This window comes from Hemitrygon akajei, chromosome 20 (assembly GCF_048418815.1).
Source record: "Hemitrygon akajei chromosome 20, sHemAka1.3, whole genome shotgun sequence".
NCBI classification, from domain to species: domain Eukaryota; kingdom Metazoa; phylum Chordata; class Chondrichthyes; order Myliobatiformes; family Dasyatidae; genus Hemitrygon; species Hemitrygon akajei.
In genome coordinates this window covers 10542441-10556002 of record NC_133143.1, presented here as the reverse complement: position 1 = coordinate 10556002, position 13562 = coordinate 10542441, and the positions used below count along the sequence as shown (strand labels likewise).

General features: G+C 39.0%; 1 protein-coding gene across 5 annotated transcripts in view; it reads left to right on the top strand.

The window, feature by feature from the left end:
- Positions 1-13562, top strand: part of fars2 (phenylalanyl-tRNA synthetase 2, mitochondrial) — a 429869-nt gene that overhangs the window by 8716 nt on the left and 407591 nt on the right. For 4 of the 5 annotated variants that reach the window (XM_073073032.1, XM_073073028.1, XM_073073029.1 and 1 more), the window contains exon 2: positions 5262-5295. The exons of the other annotated variant lie outside the window; for it this stretch is intronic. The gene's annotated coding sequence lies outside the window, so the exon portion shown is untranslated. The remainder of the gene's footprint in view (positions 1-5261; positions 5296-13562) is intronic. 5 annotated transcript variants of the gene reach the window in all.

Genomic DNA, 13562 nt, shown 5'->3' with positions numbered 1-13562 from the left:
TGGAAAGGCCAGTTATGTGAAATTGTTGAGTACCACGAGCAGAAAATGCTGGAGGAATTCAGCAAATCAGGGAACATCTCTGGAGGGGAATGAACACTCAATGTTTCAGGCTGAGACCCTTCATCGAGATTAGAAAGGAAGCAGTCAGAATGAGAAGGTGGGGGAGGGGAAAGGAATACAAGCTGGCACATGGGGGGAAGGTGAGTGAGTGGGGGATAGGGATGAAGTAAGAAGCTGGGAGGGGATAGGTGGATGAGATAAAGGGCTGTAGAAGGAATCAACCCCTTCCTCCCTCAGTTTTTTCTTCAGCACTTTACCAATTACCTTCTCAGCTTCTTGAAGTTAACTCAGCTCCAAGTTTAGAAATTTAACTTTAGATTCGTCATTGCCTATTCATTATTAATCTAAATTTATGATCCGATGATCTAACTAGCCAACTGAATATTCCAAATGGTGGTGTTATAGTTGGAGAGGTGGCTAGTTATGGAGTTGTCCATTTCCATAGCAATATCCAAATTTTTATTCATTTCATTTTAGACAGTTAGTTATTGCCCATCTGCATAAACTAAATCATTAACAAGCTAATTTAAGGCATTCTCAACAGCGCTCTCCAACAGCACCAACAACCTACTCAGTTTGGGTTTTGCTCAGAACTCGCAGATTCTTGGCTGTCAAACTGAACAGTGAGTCAGTGAATAAGAATGCATTGTTGATTTTATTTCTAAGATATGCCAAAAGGACTAGGTATCTGTGGGAGAACATGAGGAGTGGGAGTGGATTTTTGGATAGTAAATTTAGATTAACAATGGATATAGTGAGATAGTTCTTCCACTTGGTACTTCAATCTTATTATTGACATTCTGTCATCTTTTAGACTGGCCATGTTCTTGACACCTCCTCCTTTAGTTTGCCATGTAACTGTTCACTGAATGCAGCAGGCCTATATAGCTTTGATCTAATTGTTTGTGGGATTACCCGGCTCTGCCTCCTGAATGCTGCTATTTCTGTTTAGTGCTCATGTACTGCAGTGTTGCAGTGTCAAGAAATGAAAATAAAAAAAACTGCAGATGTTGGAAATCTAAAAAAAAACTCAAAAAGCTCATCTATGGAAAGAGCAACAGAATTGGCATTTCAGGTTGAAGATCGTTCATTGCAACTGGTAAAGCAACCAAAACAATTAGTTTTAGGTTACAGGGAAGTTTGGGGAAGGATGGCAAGGATAAAGAGGATATTGCTGGTAAGGTGAGGCTAAGAATATTGTTTCTGGTTTATTGTTGTCACGTACAGTGAAAAGCTTGCCTTGCATATTATTCAGACAGTTCAAGTCATTACACAGTGCATTGAGAAAGAAAAAGGGAAAACGTTGCAGAATAAAGTGTAAAAGCTACTCAAAAAGTCCTGTGCAGGTAAACAATGAAGTGCAAGATCATAATGAGGTCGATGGTGAGGCCAATAATTCATCTTATTGTACATGAGGTTTGTTCAACAGTGCTAACAGTGGGGTAGAAGGTGGCCTTGAACCTGGTAGAATGTACTTTAAGGCTTCTGAAGAGAGGTGGGTGAGGTCATTGATAATGCTGGCTACTTTACTCAGGTTGTGAGAAGTATAGGTAGAGCCCATAGAGGGGAGGCTGATTTCTGTGATATGCTGAGCAGTGTCCACAACTCTGCAGTTTCTCGTGGTCACTTGTAAAGCAGTTGCCATGCCAAGTTGTTATGCATTTAGACAGAATGTTTTCTGGTGGTGCATCAATAAAAATTGGTAAGGGCTGATGGAGACATGCCAAATCTCTTTAGCTTCTTTAAGATGTCAAGGTGTGGTGAGCTTTACCTGACTCTGGTGACTCTGCTGTTGGACCAGGCCAGGCTACTACTGATAGTCCCTCCTAGGAACTTGAAGCTCTCAACCTCAACACTATTGATGCAGATGGAGCATGTGCTTTACCTCCTTCCTGAAGTCAATCACCAACTCTTTTGTTCCTCTGACATTCAGGGAAAGGTTATTATTGTTTGAGATACAAACCATTATGTAAACTTGTAGATAGATAGAGCAGAATTTTGCCAGAGTCGTGAGTGTACAAGGAGTAGAGTAGGGACTGAAGATACAACCTTGTGGAACACCAGTGTTTAAAAAATAATCATGCCAGAGATTTTACTGCCTATCCTTAGTGATTTTGGTCTGTTGGTCAGGAAGTCAAGTTACAGCAAGAGGCTTTGACTCCTACAGCTCAGAGTCTGGTGATGAGTTTGCTTGGAATAATAGTATTGAAGGCAGAGGTCTTCCGTTGGTTGGAGTTGACCATGGATATTGCGCCCATGATACACAAGCCATTATGCAAGCTAAGGCGGTATGAGCAAGCTGTTGCCCATGCAGCAAACTCCTCCCTCTCTGTGCAGCTGATGAATCCAAAGGAACAGCAGACACCGACTCAGTTTGGCACCAGTGGTGTCACAGGAATTGCAAGTCAGGGTTGAACTCAACATAGATTGCCATAAGGACTCCAGCTTTGGGTTTCTCTTCGGGGTTTACTCCCACTGGCTTCCCCATGAGTCGGTATAGCTGCAAGGTAGCAAAGGTTTGAGATCAGAGCTTTCCTTCTTGATGATCTGGCAACTCCAGCTGACAATCCCCATCTGCCCAAAGCAACTGCCTCTTCTCTTGCAGTAGAAATTATTCCGCCAGGGTTAGTAAGCCACACATGAAGGCCAGGAGCTGGACTTAGTTGTCAGAGGCTATTTGAGATGTGTGCCATTGGGAACATTTAACAGGTAGTTGGATCTTACCTCCACTACCTCCCCTGTTTGGCTATAAGGAACCTTGAAGGCAGAACTGTAGTCAATAAACTACTATTGTCTGATGTAGGTGTCTTTATTGTCCGGAGAATTCAGGGATGCTTGTAGGACTACAGAAATGGCATCTTAGACCTGTTTCAATGGTAGGCAAATTGCAGTGGATTGAGGTTGTCTGGAAAGCTGGAGTTCATGCGTGCCATGATTAGCCTTTCAAAGCACTTCATGATGGTAGATATCAGAGCCACTGGTCGATAGTCGTTAAGACACATTATCTTGTTTTCCTTGAGTGGTCTTGAAGTAGGGGTGAAACGCATCCTGAAGCAGAGAGAGGTTAAAATGTCTGAAAATACCTCTGCTAGCTGATCTGCACAGGATGTAAGGATCTTTGGTCTTCTGGCTGATGGGTTAATGGAGCAGTTGGTGAAAATACATGAAAAAGGGACATAAAATGTGAAATGGAGGTCTGTAGCACTTGTCCAGGAGGTCATGCCATGTATATGTGAAAGAAGTGTGCTATTGAGAGATAAATAGAGTTATCTGTTGTAAACTTTGATATTGAGTCTGAAAGGCTGCAAGCTGCTCAGATGGAAGATGAGGATGTTCCCTAAGTTTACATTTTATCCCCTTGGTAATCCTGGCCTTGTCTATCTAGGGATATTTCCTTTATCTTGTCATCTTTCTCTGTACCTTTGTGTCATAAACAAACTGATTTTATCACTTCCCGAGTTCTGATGAATAGTTGTGTCTTGGACCTAAAACATTGTCTGTCTTTCCACAGTTGCTGATTCTAAAATGTTGCCTAATTTTGCTAACCCATGGGAAATTCCAGATGTGGTAATAATGAGAAAGGATTTCAGTATGATCTCTTAGAATAGTGGGATAAGTTTTAGGGAATAAATGGCCTGGTTATTTTTCCATGTTTGGAAACACTAGAAATCTTTTTTGATTGTTTGAGGATTCTTGCTATTTGAGTTTGGGATTCTTTTTAGAATCTCTTCTGGCTAAAAAATGTATACTTTAATACAACGTAGTTGTAAATACAGCGTATAGCCCAGAATGACATCTGACCTGATATGTGGCACAATAGTGGTTATTGCTTGATGATGATGACTTATCTGAAAGTTATTGGTCCTCTTTCTTGAGACATATTTTTGGGGATCTTCCCATTGTAAATAATATTAGTCAAGTTTTTTTTACTTTACTGTCTAAGATGGAATGCTGCAGAATATATAGTATATTTTTTCAAGTACAGTAATTAATGGGAACCCCTTCAAAAGTAGTTAATTCAATTTCTTCTATTTTGTTTGTACCTTGGTATTGCTAAATGCCCCTCTCAGCTCTGACCATTTTAAGAATTAATGACATAGGAGGAGCATAAGGCCATTCAGACCATCAAATCTGTTCTGCCATTTGATTATGGCTTATTTATTTCCCCTCTCAACCCCTTTCTCCTGCTTTCTCTCCATAATCTCTGACATCCTTACTCATCAGAAATCTGTCAACCTCCACTTTAAATATACCAATGAATCGGCCTCCACAGTTCTCTGTGGTGAATTCTACAGATTCACCACCCTCTGGCTACAGAAATTCCTCCTCATCATCTCTGTTGTAAAGGGGCATTCTTCTATTCTGACACTAGCCTCTATTCTAAGACTCTCACTATTGTAAACATCCTCTTCATGTCCATGCCGACTAGACTTTTCAATATTCAGTAGGTTTCCATGAGATACCCTCTCGTTCTTCTAACCTCCAGTGAGTACAGGCCCAGAGCCATCAAATGCTCTTTGTACATTAACTCTTTCATTCCTGGAATCATTCCCATGAACCTCCTTTGGATTCTCTCCTCACATCCTTTCTTAGATGGGGTCCCAAAACTACTCAGAATACTCCAAGTGTAGTCTGAGAAATGCCAAACAAGGATTCAGGATATAAAAACCATGTTTTTATGTTCTCGTCTTATCAAATTGAATGTCAACAATGCATTTGCTTATTATCAACTCAATCTGCAAATTAACCCTTAGGGTCTCCTTCACTAGTACTTCCAACTCTCTGTGTACCTCCAATTTCTGAATTTGCTCCCTGTTTAGAAAATGGTCTGCATCCTTATTCCTTCCAAAGTGTATGACCGTGCATTTTCCCACTGTATTCTATCTGCCACTTCTATGCCCAGTCTCCTAATCTGCTGAAGTCCTCCTGCAGACATTCTGCTTCCTCAACATTGCATCTATCCATTCAGATGCTGATCTATTTAGACTGCTACATTGGCAAAAAAACCCCCACTGTTTACCACTGTTTACCTGAGTCCTGGCAGAAAAACCAATAAGAATGAAAGTTATCAAAAGTTGTGTGGTGAAATCAGCACGGTCCTGAATGTTTGAACTTTGAACTATTTAGATAAATTGGTGTTGTGTTACACTGCTTGATAAAATAGGATCATTATTAAAAAATCTGTTCACTTTCATTACCAGGCAAGGAGTTTGGAATCAGAACAGTTGCACAAAGGTATGACTGCTTATGTTAATACATTATGTGTATGATTATAAAGGCCACCAATATGTTTCAAGTTGAGAAATATCACATGACTTCTACCTATTTAGTTTTGAATGAATTAGTTGGCAATTTTCATTGAAACTGGATTATTTTGAAGTATTATAAGCATCTTATATTTGTCAATAGATATTGTTTGTTAATTCACAAAATAGGACTGTGCAATCTAGATCCTTAAGCTAGTACAGAATTGAATTGCATTTATCTATTCATACTACTTATAGGTTAGAGGTAGCAGTATATCAGAACAGTATAGTGTCTAGATTTTTTGTCCAATTTTAATTTGTTAATGAGTCACACTTCACGCTTATATAGCTTGCCTTAATTGTTTTTAGAAATTACTTTCTGATACAATGGATTCCAGTTAGTTGGGACACGTCAGGATCAGTATATTTTGGCCCAATTAAGAGGCTGCCCCAATTAGCTGAAGTTTCATGGAAATAGTTAAAAAGGTATAAAAAAAGACAACCTGCTATTTAACTGAGTAACAAATGATGTATTTAAATGAAATACTGAACAAATTAGAATATATAATAAGATAGCTTGGGTTTGCTATAATTTCCAATTCTGAAATTACGTGCTATCGGTAAACAGTCTTTGTTTTATACTTATTCGTCACACATATGTACTGATGCAGCTGTCAAGTAAGTTGGATTTTCATCAGCGATGACCGTGGCAAACTTATCAATGAATTTCTCTGCTTCTTCATGATTGGCAGATGCTTTATCACCACAATTCTTTGAAAACTTAATGCCGTGTCTTTTCTTAAGTTTCTTCAAACAGCCTGCTGAATATTCAGAATTACTTTCAATTTTCAGTTTGTCGTGATAGATGTTTGTAAGTTTCATGATCAACATACCTTAAAAGGCATATGTTCAGACGCTGATGAATCCACTCTGAGTACATGATTGCGATTTTAATTTTTCATATTATGCAGTGTTTTTCAATTTTTAATTAATTTTTGTTCACATTGTATTCTTTCGATCTACCTGATGCAAAGACACCACATACTACTGTGAAAGTAATTTTAACTCTTTATTAGCAAGTTACTCGAGAGAACCCTCCTTAAGCACTCTCCCTCGGAGGCTGCTTCGAGAGTCTCTCCCTCCTGAAGCAAATACAATTCTTTTTGTATCATGCAGTCATGTACACAGATACATGTGGGTTCACTCCCCCCCCCCCCCTTAGTTTCTCTACAGATGAGTATTGTTAACTTTATCAGTCATAAATTGTTTGTATAACAGTTTTAATTGCTACTTTGTCTGGGTGCAGACAGACACAGGCTTACCATACAAGCATGCTGCCCTTGGAAATAGTTACTCCTTCTTTATGCTTATCTTGCAGGTGCCATAAGAAATACAAGGCACAATATATTTCTCACACCAAGGATGCTGTCACCCGCTCAGCTTATCTTATGGGAAAGCATTTGTGCATTTATACTCTTTTTCTTAAGCTCATAGCTGCTATGACCTTTAAAAAAATAGCCAGGGTCACAAGCGGCCTACGAAATGCTAACTTCTTAATATTACATTCCCTCCTTCTATCATTCCATGATAATACATTCAGATTGGGGCTGAGATTGAATTTCTTAGCTCTTGCAGACACAACTTGCAACACATATTAATACAAACTAATGACACAGACATCGCAATAAGAGCGATCATGACTGTAATACGCCCATGTAGCAAATAGGAACCCCAGGAACCTCCTAGTAGCCAACCTAACCACCCATCTCCTGGTTTAGGACCTTCCCTGCAATTATCTAATTGTTTCTTGATAGACTGAATAGCATGTGTTATTCATCTGTGACGTGGGTGATGCACTTGTCCCCTACTAAGGCACATACTCCTTCTTGCTGAGCCAACTGGTAGTCTACAGCATACTGGGTCTGTTGGGCATACAGTCGCAACTCTGCCAGCTCTTTATTTATGGCCTCCAGTCCTTCCATAGTACTGTTTCCCAGCACAGTCAGCCCACAAATAAGGTAGTTCCGATTTTTTGCGGCTATGGTCCCTGCTGAACCCCCTAGAGAGAGAATACTCAGAAACCCATAGCCTAAAGAGGAGCCCAGCGTGACTGGATCCTCTCAGTCTGCACAGAACTCCTTACTTACTGACCGGGCTATGAGTCTTCATCGGACATGAGCCTTCTGGGGGCAGGGGACCGTGACCGGCCCAATCGTTCCCACCGCAAACAAAGCTGGCAGAGTGGATGTGGTGGTGGTAAAAATCCTATTAAGAAGGAAAACGAACCCCTCCTTAGACTGGCAGCATTTTATGATAGACTTCCCAGCTCCTGTCATCTGTTTTTTTTGTGCCAGGTACTGATTCCTGCATATGGATAAAAATCTGAAGTGTTATATGGGTATATCAGGGAATCTGTAGTAACATGTGTCCCGTTACATTTCCCACAGACCCTCTGTGGTCCCATGGTGACATTAACACACTGTTCTGTACATGTGCAACTAAGCCATCCTCCTTGTATTCTGCATCTACGGTGTATGCAATGAGTGATTGCGCAAGAGACATTGTTAGGAACTAGACCCAGCCTTCTCCTCCAAAACAGTAGGGGTAACTCTGTGGGTCAGAACAGTTAGCCTTTGTTCCTTTAACGGGATGAGACCCAACGTAGGCCGCCGGAAGAGAAATGATTATACTTGGACTTGGACTCTTTATCATTGCTGTCGCCTTTATGGTGACCGCTCTAGAAGAAAATCTCCGAGACCCAATGCAGTTGGGTCTTGGGGATTTATTTCCTCCTGTCATTGTATACAAGTTCTACACATTGCCCTATTGTCCCCTGCCAGACCTGCCTGTCCTTCCTCTGCAGAGGGTGTCCGAGATATCAATGGTGTACAAACTCTTAGGGTCCTATCCCGGGGTGGCTACAAACAGGGCTTCTACTGATTTGGCAAGCAGATAACATACAGTACGATTACCATGCAGCTGCATATGGGTTTTATAGAACAGATTTTCCCTTAGAGCGGTGACCATAAAGGTGACGGCAATGATAAAGAGTCCAAGTCCAACAATAATCATTTCTCTTCTGGTGGCCATCGCTTGCAATCACTCAGGTGAATCCAACGGTCGTGACCTTGTACCTTTACCGCCGAGGGTGTCTGGAGAAGTACCTGGAGGGGTCCCTTCCACTGAGGTCCAAGCTTGGGGCGCTCCCAGTCCCTTATCAGTACCGCGTCTCCAACCTTTAAGTCAGGCCACTCTGCTTTCGAGCCTCTTTGTGGCGAGAACGCCTCCTGTACCTGTGAATGAAGAAACTTTAAAGAGGATGTTAATTGCCTAAAATACCTTTGTAACTCATCCCCCATGATGTTGAGATCAACTTGGGTGGGGGGTTGGGTATTGGCATCCCATGGGGTCCTTCCCAGGCACCCATAAATGACCTCGGAGGCCGACACCCTAGTAGTCGAATGGGGAGTGATCCTCATGTGGTACAGTGTCAATGGGAGAACCTTTAGCCAATTCAGGCCAGTTTCAGACATCAGTTTGGCCAATTTGTTTTTCTTTTTTAAAAATACTTTATTTATAATTTTCTACAAACTACAACGAAGAAAAGAAAATCAATAATATATATAGAAGGATCATTGCCATATAAACAAAAATAACAATAATACATGTCTTAACAAATGAGCAAGTCACCCATAGTAAAAAAGGAAAAAAAAGAGAGAAAAGAAGAAAAGCACCCAATCCATCACCTATCCAACTCCAAGCCAACCATTATATGAGATACACTTTTATTACCCCAGAACTACATATTGTAATTAAAAAAGGGGGAGGGGGCAGCCTGCTACCTGATCAGAAAAAAAAGTAAAAAAAAGCTGGAAATGTAGGGTCCGATTATCAAGGGAAAAAAGAACAAACACCTGTCAATCTAGGTGAGAGTTATGAAAATATTCGAGAAAAGATCCTCACACCCTATGGAACTTTATGTCCGAATTAGAAAGTGAGTAGTGAATCTTTTCGAGATCTAAACAAGACATAATATCCCTAAGCCATTGAGCATGGGTAGGGGGAACTACATCTCTCCATTTAAGGAGTACTGCTCGTCTGGCTAGAAAAGAGGCAAAAGACAATGTTCGTTGTTTAGCCAGGGTCAAATGCTTGTCAGGGTCTCGAAGAATACCAAAAAGAGCGATCAAAGGATCAGGTTCCAAATGACAATTTAATATAGAAGATAAAGTTAAAAAAGCATCTTTCCAAAATTTTTCCAGAGTAGGACAGGCCCAATACAAATGGAAAAGGGAGGCCTCACCTCCTTTGCATTTGTCACACCAGGGACTAATATCAGGATAGAACTTCGCCAATTTGGTTTTGGACATATGAGCCCTGTGGACGACTTTAAACTGCAGGAGACAATGACGAGCACATAAAGAGATTGAATTGACGGATTTAAGAATTGAATCCCAAACCTTGTTGGACAAAGAAAATCCTAAGTCATGCTCCCAAGCAGTTTTAATTTTATCACAAGGAGCTCGTCTGAGAATCATAAATTTAACACAAATAGTAGAAATTACACCTTTGCCCAAGGGGTTCATTTGAAGAAATGAGTCTACAACATTTTTATCAGGTTGTTCAGGAAAATGTGGTATTAAAGGGCTAATAAAATGTCTAATTTGAAGGTATCTGAAAAAATGAGTATTCGGTAAATTAAACTTTATAGACAACTGTTCAAAAGACGCAAACCGATTATCTATAAAAAGATCTTCAAAACGCCTGATACCTTCCTACACCAGTCTTGGAATGCGGAATCCTACATAGACGGTTGAAATAAATGATTGTATAGAATAGGACTAGAGAGGGAAAAACTATAAAGACCATAGTATTTTCTAAATTGAGCCCATATTCTCAGAGTATGCCTGATTGCAGGATTAATTGTAGATTTTGGCAATTGGCAAGGAAGAACAAATCCAAGTAAAGCTGGAATAGATAATTTCTTATAAGTGTTTAATTCCATTGCCACCCATGTTGGACAGACAGACTGATTATAAAAGTAGGACCAAAAGACAATATTACGAATATTGGCTGCCCAATAATATGAATAAAAATTAGGCAACGCCAAGCCGCCTTCTCTTTTAGGCTTTTGGAGATGAGCTTTATTGAGTCTGGGCTGTTTACCCTTCCATAGGAATGACGAGATAATAGAATCTAAAGAATCAAGAAAAACTTTAGGAATAAATATAGGTAAAGATTGAAATAAGTATAGAAATTTAGGGAGAATATACATTTTAATTACATTAATTTGCCCAATTAAAGACATGGACAGAGGTGACCACTGTGCTAATCTCTGTTTTGTAAAATTTAAAAGATTATTGAAATTCTCATCAAACAGTCGATTATAGTTCCTTGTTACGATAATACCAAGATAAGTAAAACAATTGTTTACTATTTTAAAAGGGAGATTGTGAAATTCTAATTCTTGTGCTTCCTTATTTATCGGAAAAAGTTCACTCTTATGTAGATTAAGTTTGTATCCCGATAGCTGACTAAATTTATTGAGAAGTGAAAACAGCAAAGGTAAGGAGGTGGTTGGGTTTGATATAAAAAGTAACAAATCATCGGCGTATAGAGAGACTTTGTGCTCAAAACCGCCCCTCCAGATCCCAGTCAGTTCAGTACAACTGCGAAACGCAATTGCCAATGGCTCGATAGCCAGATCAAATAACAGAGGGCTTAAAGGGCATCCCTGTTGGGTGCCACGTTTAAGGTCAAATGGTTGGGATTGCTGGGAATTAGTCAAAACTGATGCAATTGGATGGGAATATAGTAACTTAATCCACTTAATAAAATTATATCCAAAATCAAATTTTTCTAAAACCGCAAATAAATAGTGCCACTCCACCCGATCAAACGCCTTTTTGGCATCAAGAGAGATAACGCATTCAGGGGTCCCTGATGAAGATGAATATAGAATATTAAAAAGGATGTCTAATATTGAAAGAGGGAAGGCGATTTTTAATAAAGCCAGATTGATCCTCAGAGATAATTAAGGGTAAAATAGTCTCCAGCCTACGGGCCAAAACTTTAGTTAAAATTTTTGCATTTACATTTAATAGAGAAATCGGCCTGTATGTAGCACATTCTAATGGATCCTTGCCTTTTTTCACTAAAAGAATGATACAAGCCTCATCAAATGATGCAGGCAATTTATTTTGTTTAAAAGAATCAGAAAAAACTAAACTAAGTTGGGATAAGAGCAATGCGGAAAATGATTTATAAAATTCTGTAGAGAACCCATCAGGACCAGGAGATTTACCAGGCTGCAAAGCAGAAATAGCAGAGGATATTTCCTCTAAGGATAATAGTTCATTCAATTTATGTTTAAGATCAGAAGAAAGTTTAGGAATATTTAAACTATCTAAAAATTGCATAACAGTAGTATTACCATTAGAGGATTCAGAGGTGTAAAGTTGAGAGTAAAAATTCTTGAATGTATCATTAATTTCAGACTGGTCCACACTAATATTCCCATTACTCATTCGAATTTTAGTGATGTGTTGTTTTGCTTTAGAGCGCCTAAGTTGGTTAACTAAGGACTTACCAGATTTATCCCCGTGAATAGAGAACTTACTTCGACTGCCCAAAAGTTGGCATTCAATCGGATAAGTAGAAATAAGATTAAATTTAGTTTGAAGTTCCATTCTTATATAACTCCAGATCCTTGACCTGGGCGTATAATTGGTCTATAGCTTTAATCTGATTAATCAGTTCCAAACGTTCTTTGTGAGTCTTTCTTTTCAAATTTGCTGTGTAGGAAATTATTTGACCTCTTAGATATACCTTCATTGTGTCCCAAACCACCTGACTAGAGGTTTCAGGTAGTGCATTGGTATTTAAAAAGAAAGTTATCTGATCCTCCATAAATTTTACAAAGTCGTTATCCGACAACAAGGTCGGATTAAAACGCCAGTGTTTATTTACTTGAGGGAGGCCAGGGAGAACTATGGACAATGTAAGTGGGGCATGATCTGAAATCAATATACTCTTATAGTCACAAGAATGGACGGATAGGATCAATTGATTATCAATTAAAAAATAGTCGATTCTAGTAAATGTACGGTGAACTTGTGAGAAAAAGGAGTAATCTCTTTCATGTGGATGAAAGAAACGCCAAATATCAGATATTCCATAATTAGAAAGAAAAGATTGAATAAATAAAGCAGATTTACTTAATTGTCTAGGGATAGAAGAAGATCTGTCCAAAACTGGATCCAGCCAACAGTTAAGTCACCACCCAATATAAGAGAGTATGAACTTAGTTCTGGCAATGAAGAAAAAAAATGATCAAAAAACCCTACATCATCTGAGTTAGGAGCGTAAAGGTTGGCTAAGACCACCCGTGTATTATAAAGTTTCCCCGAAACAATAATAAAACGACCATTAGGATCAGATGTCTTATTATGAAGCTCAGAAGAAACATTTTTGTTTATAAGAATTGAAATGCCCCTCGCCTTGGCTTGAAAAGTTGAATGAAAGTGTTGTCTTGCCCATCGTGCTATAAGACGAGAATTATCTGAGTGATGAATATGTGTTTCTTGTAAAAAGACTACCTCTGCTCTAAGCTGTTTAAGATGTGCGAACACTCTTCCCCTTTTAAACGGATGATTCAAACCCTTAACATTCCAGCTGACCAAGTTCAATGGACTAACCATTGAACATAAGAAAAAAAAGGATAGCAGGCATTAAAACATATCTGAAATTTATATGTAATTCTGGAGCAAAAGTATAGAAGAAAAAAAAGGATGAAATTACATCCTGTATAGTACAAATATGTCAAAATTCCATATATAATATTAGCATTGGAGTTCCCACCCACACCCTCTAAACCTACAACAAGAAAGCTGCAAATATAAAGCAGCAAGCTCTCCCCGAGAAAAACTAACCCCCTACTGGACTTCCAATTAGGTAACATCTTAATTATCTCCACTCCAACTGTTGATACAGTAATGGAAATAAACATCAAAAAGCTTTAAGAGTTGCAAACAAAGATTTACCTTAACAAGAAAAAACAATACATTCAATAATAATGGTCTAAAAAAAACTTTACCCCAACCTTCCCGCCAGAGTTGATAAACCGAAAAAAGATAATCTATAAACTCAGTTATACAGAAAAAAACCTTTAACGTCAAAGTAAGTAATCCAACCGAATCATAAAAATAATAAAAAAAACACAAATAGCATCTTGAAACACAGGGAAAAAAAACACCA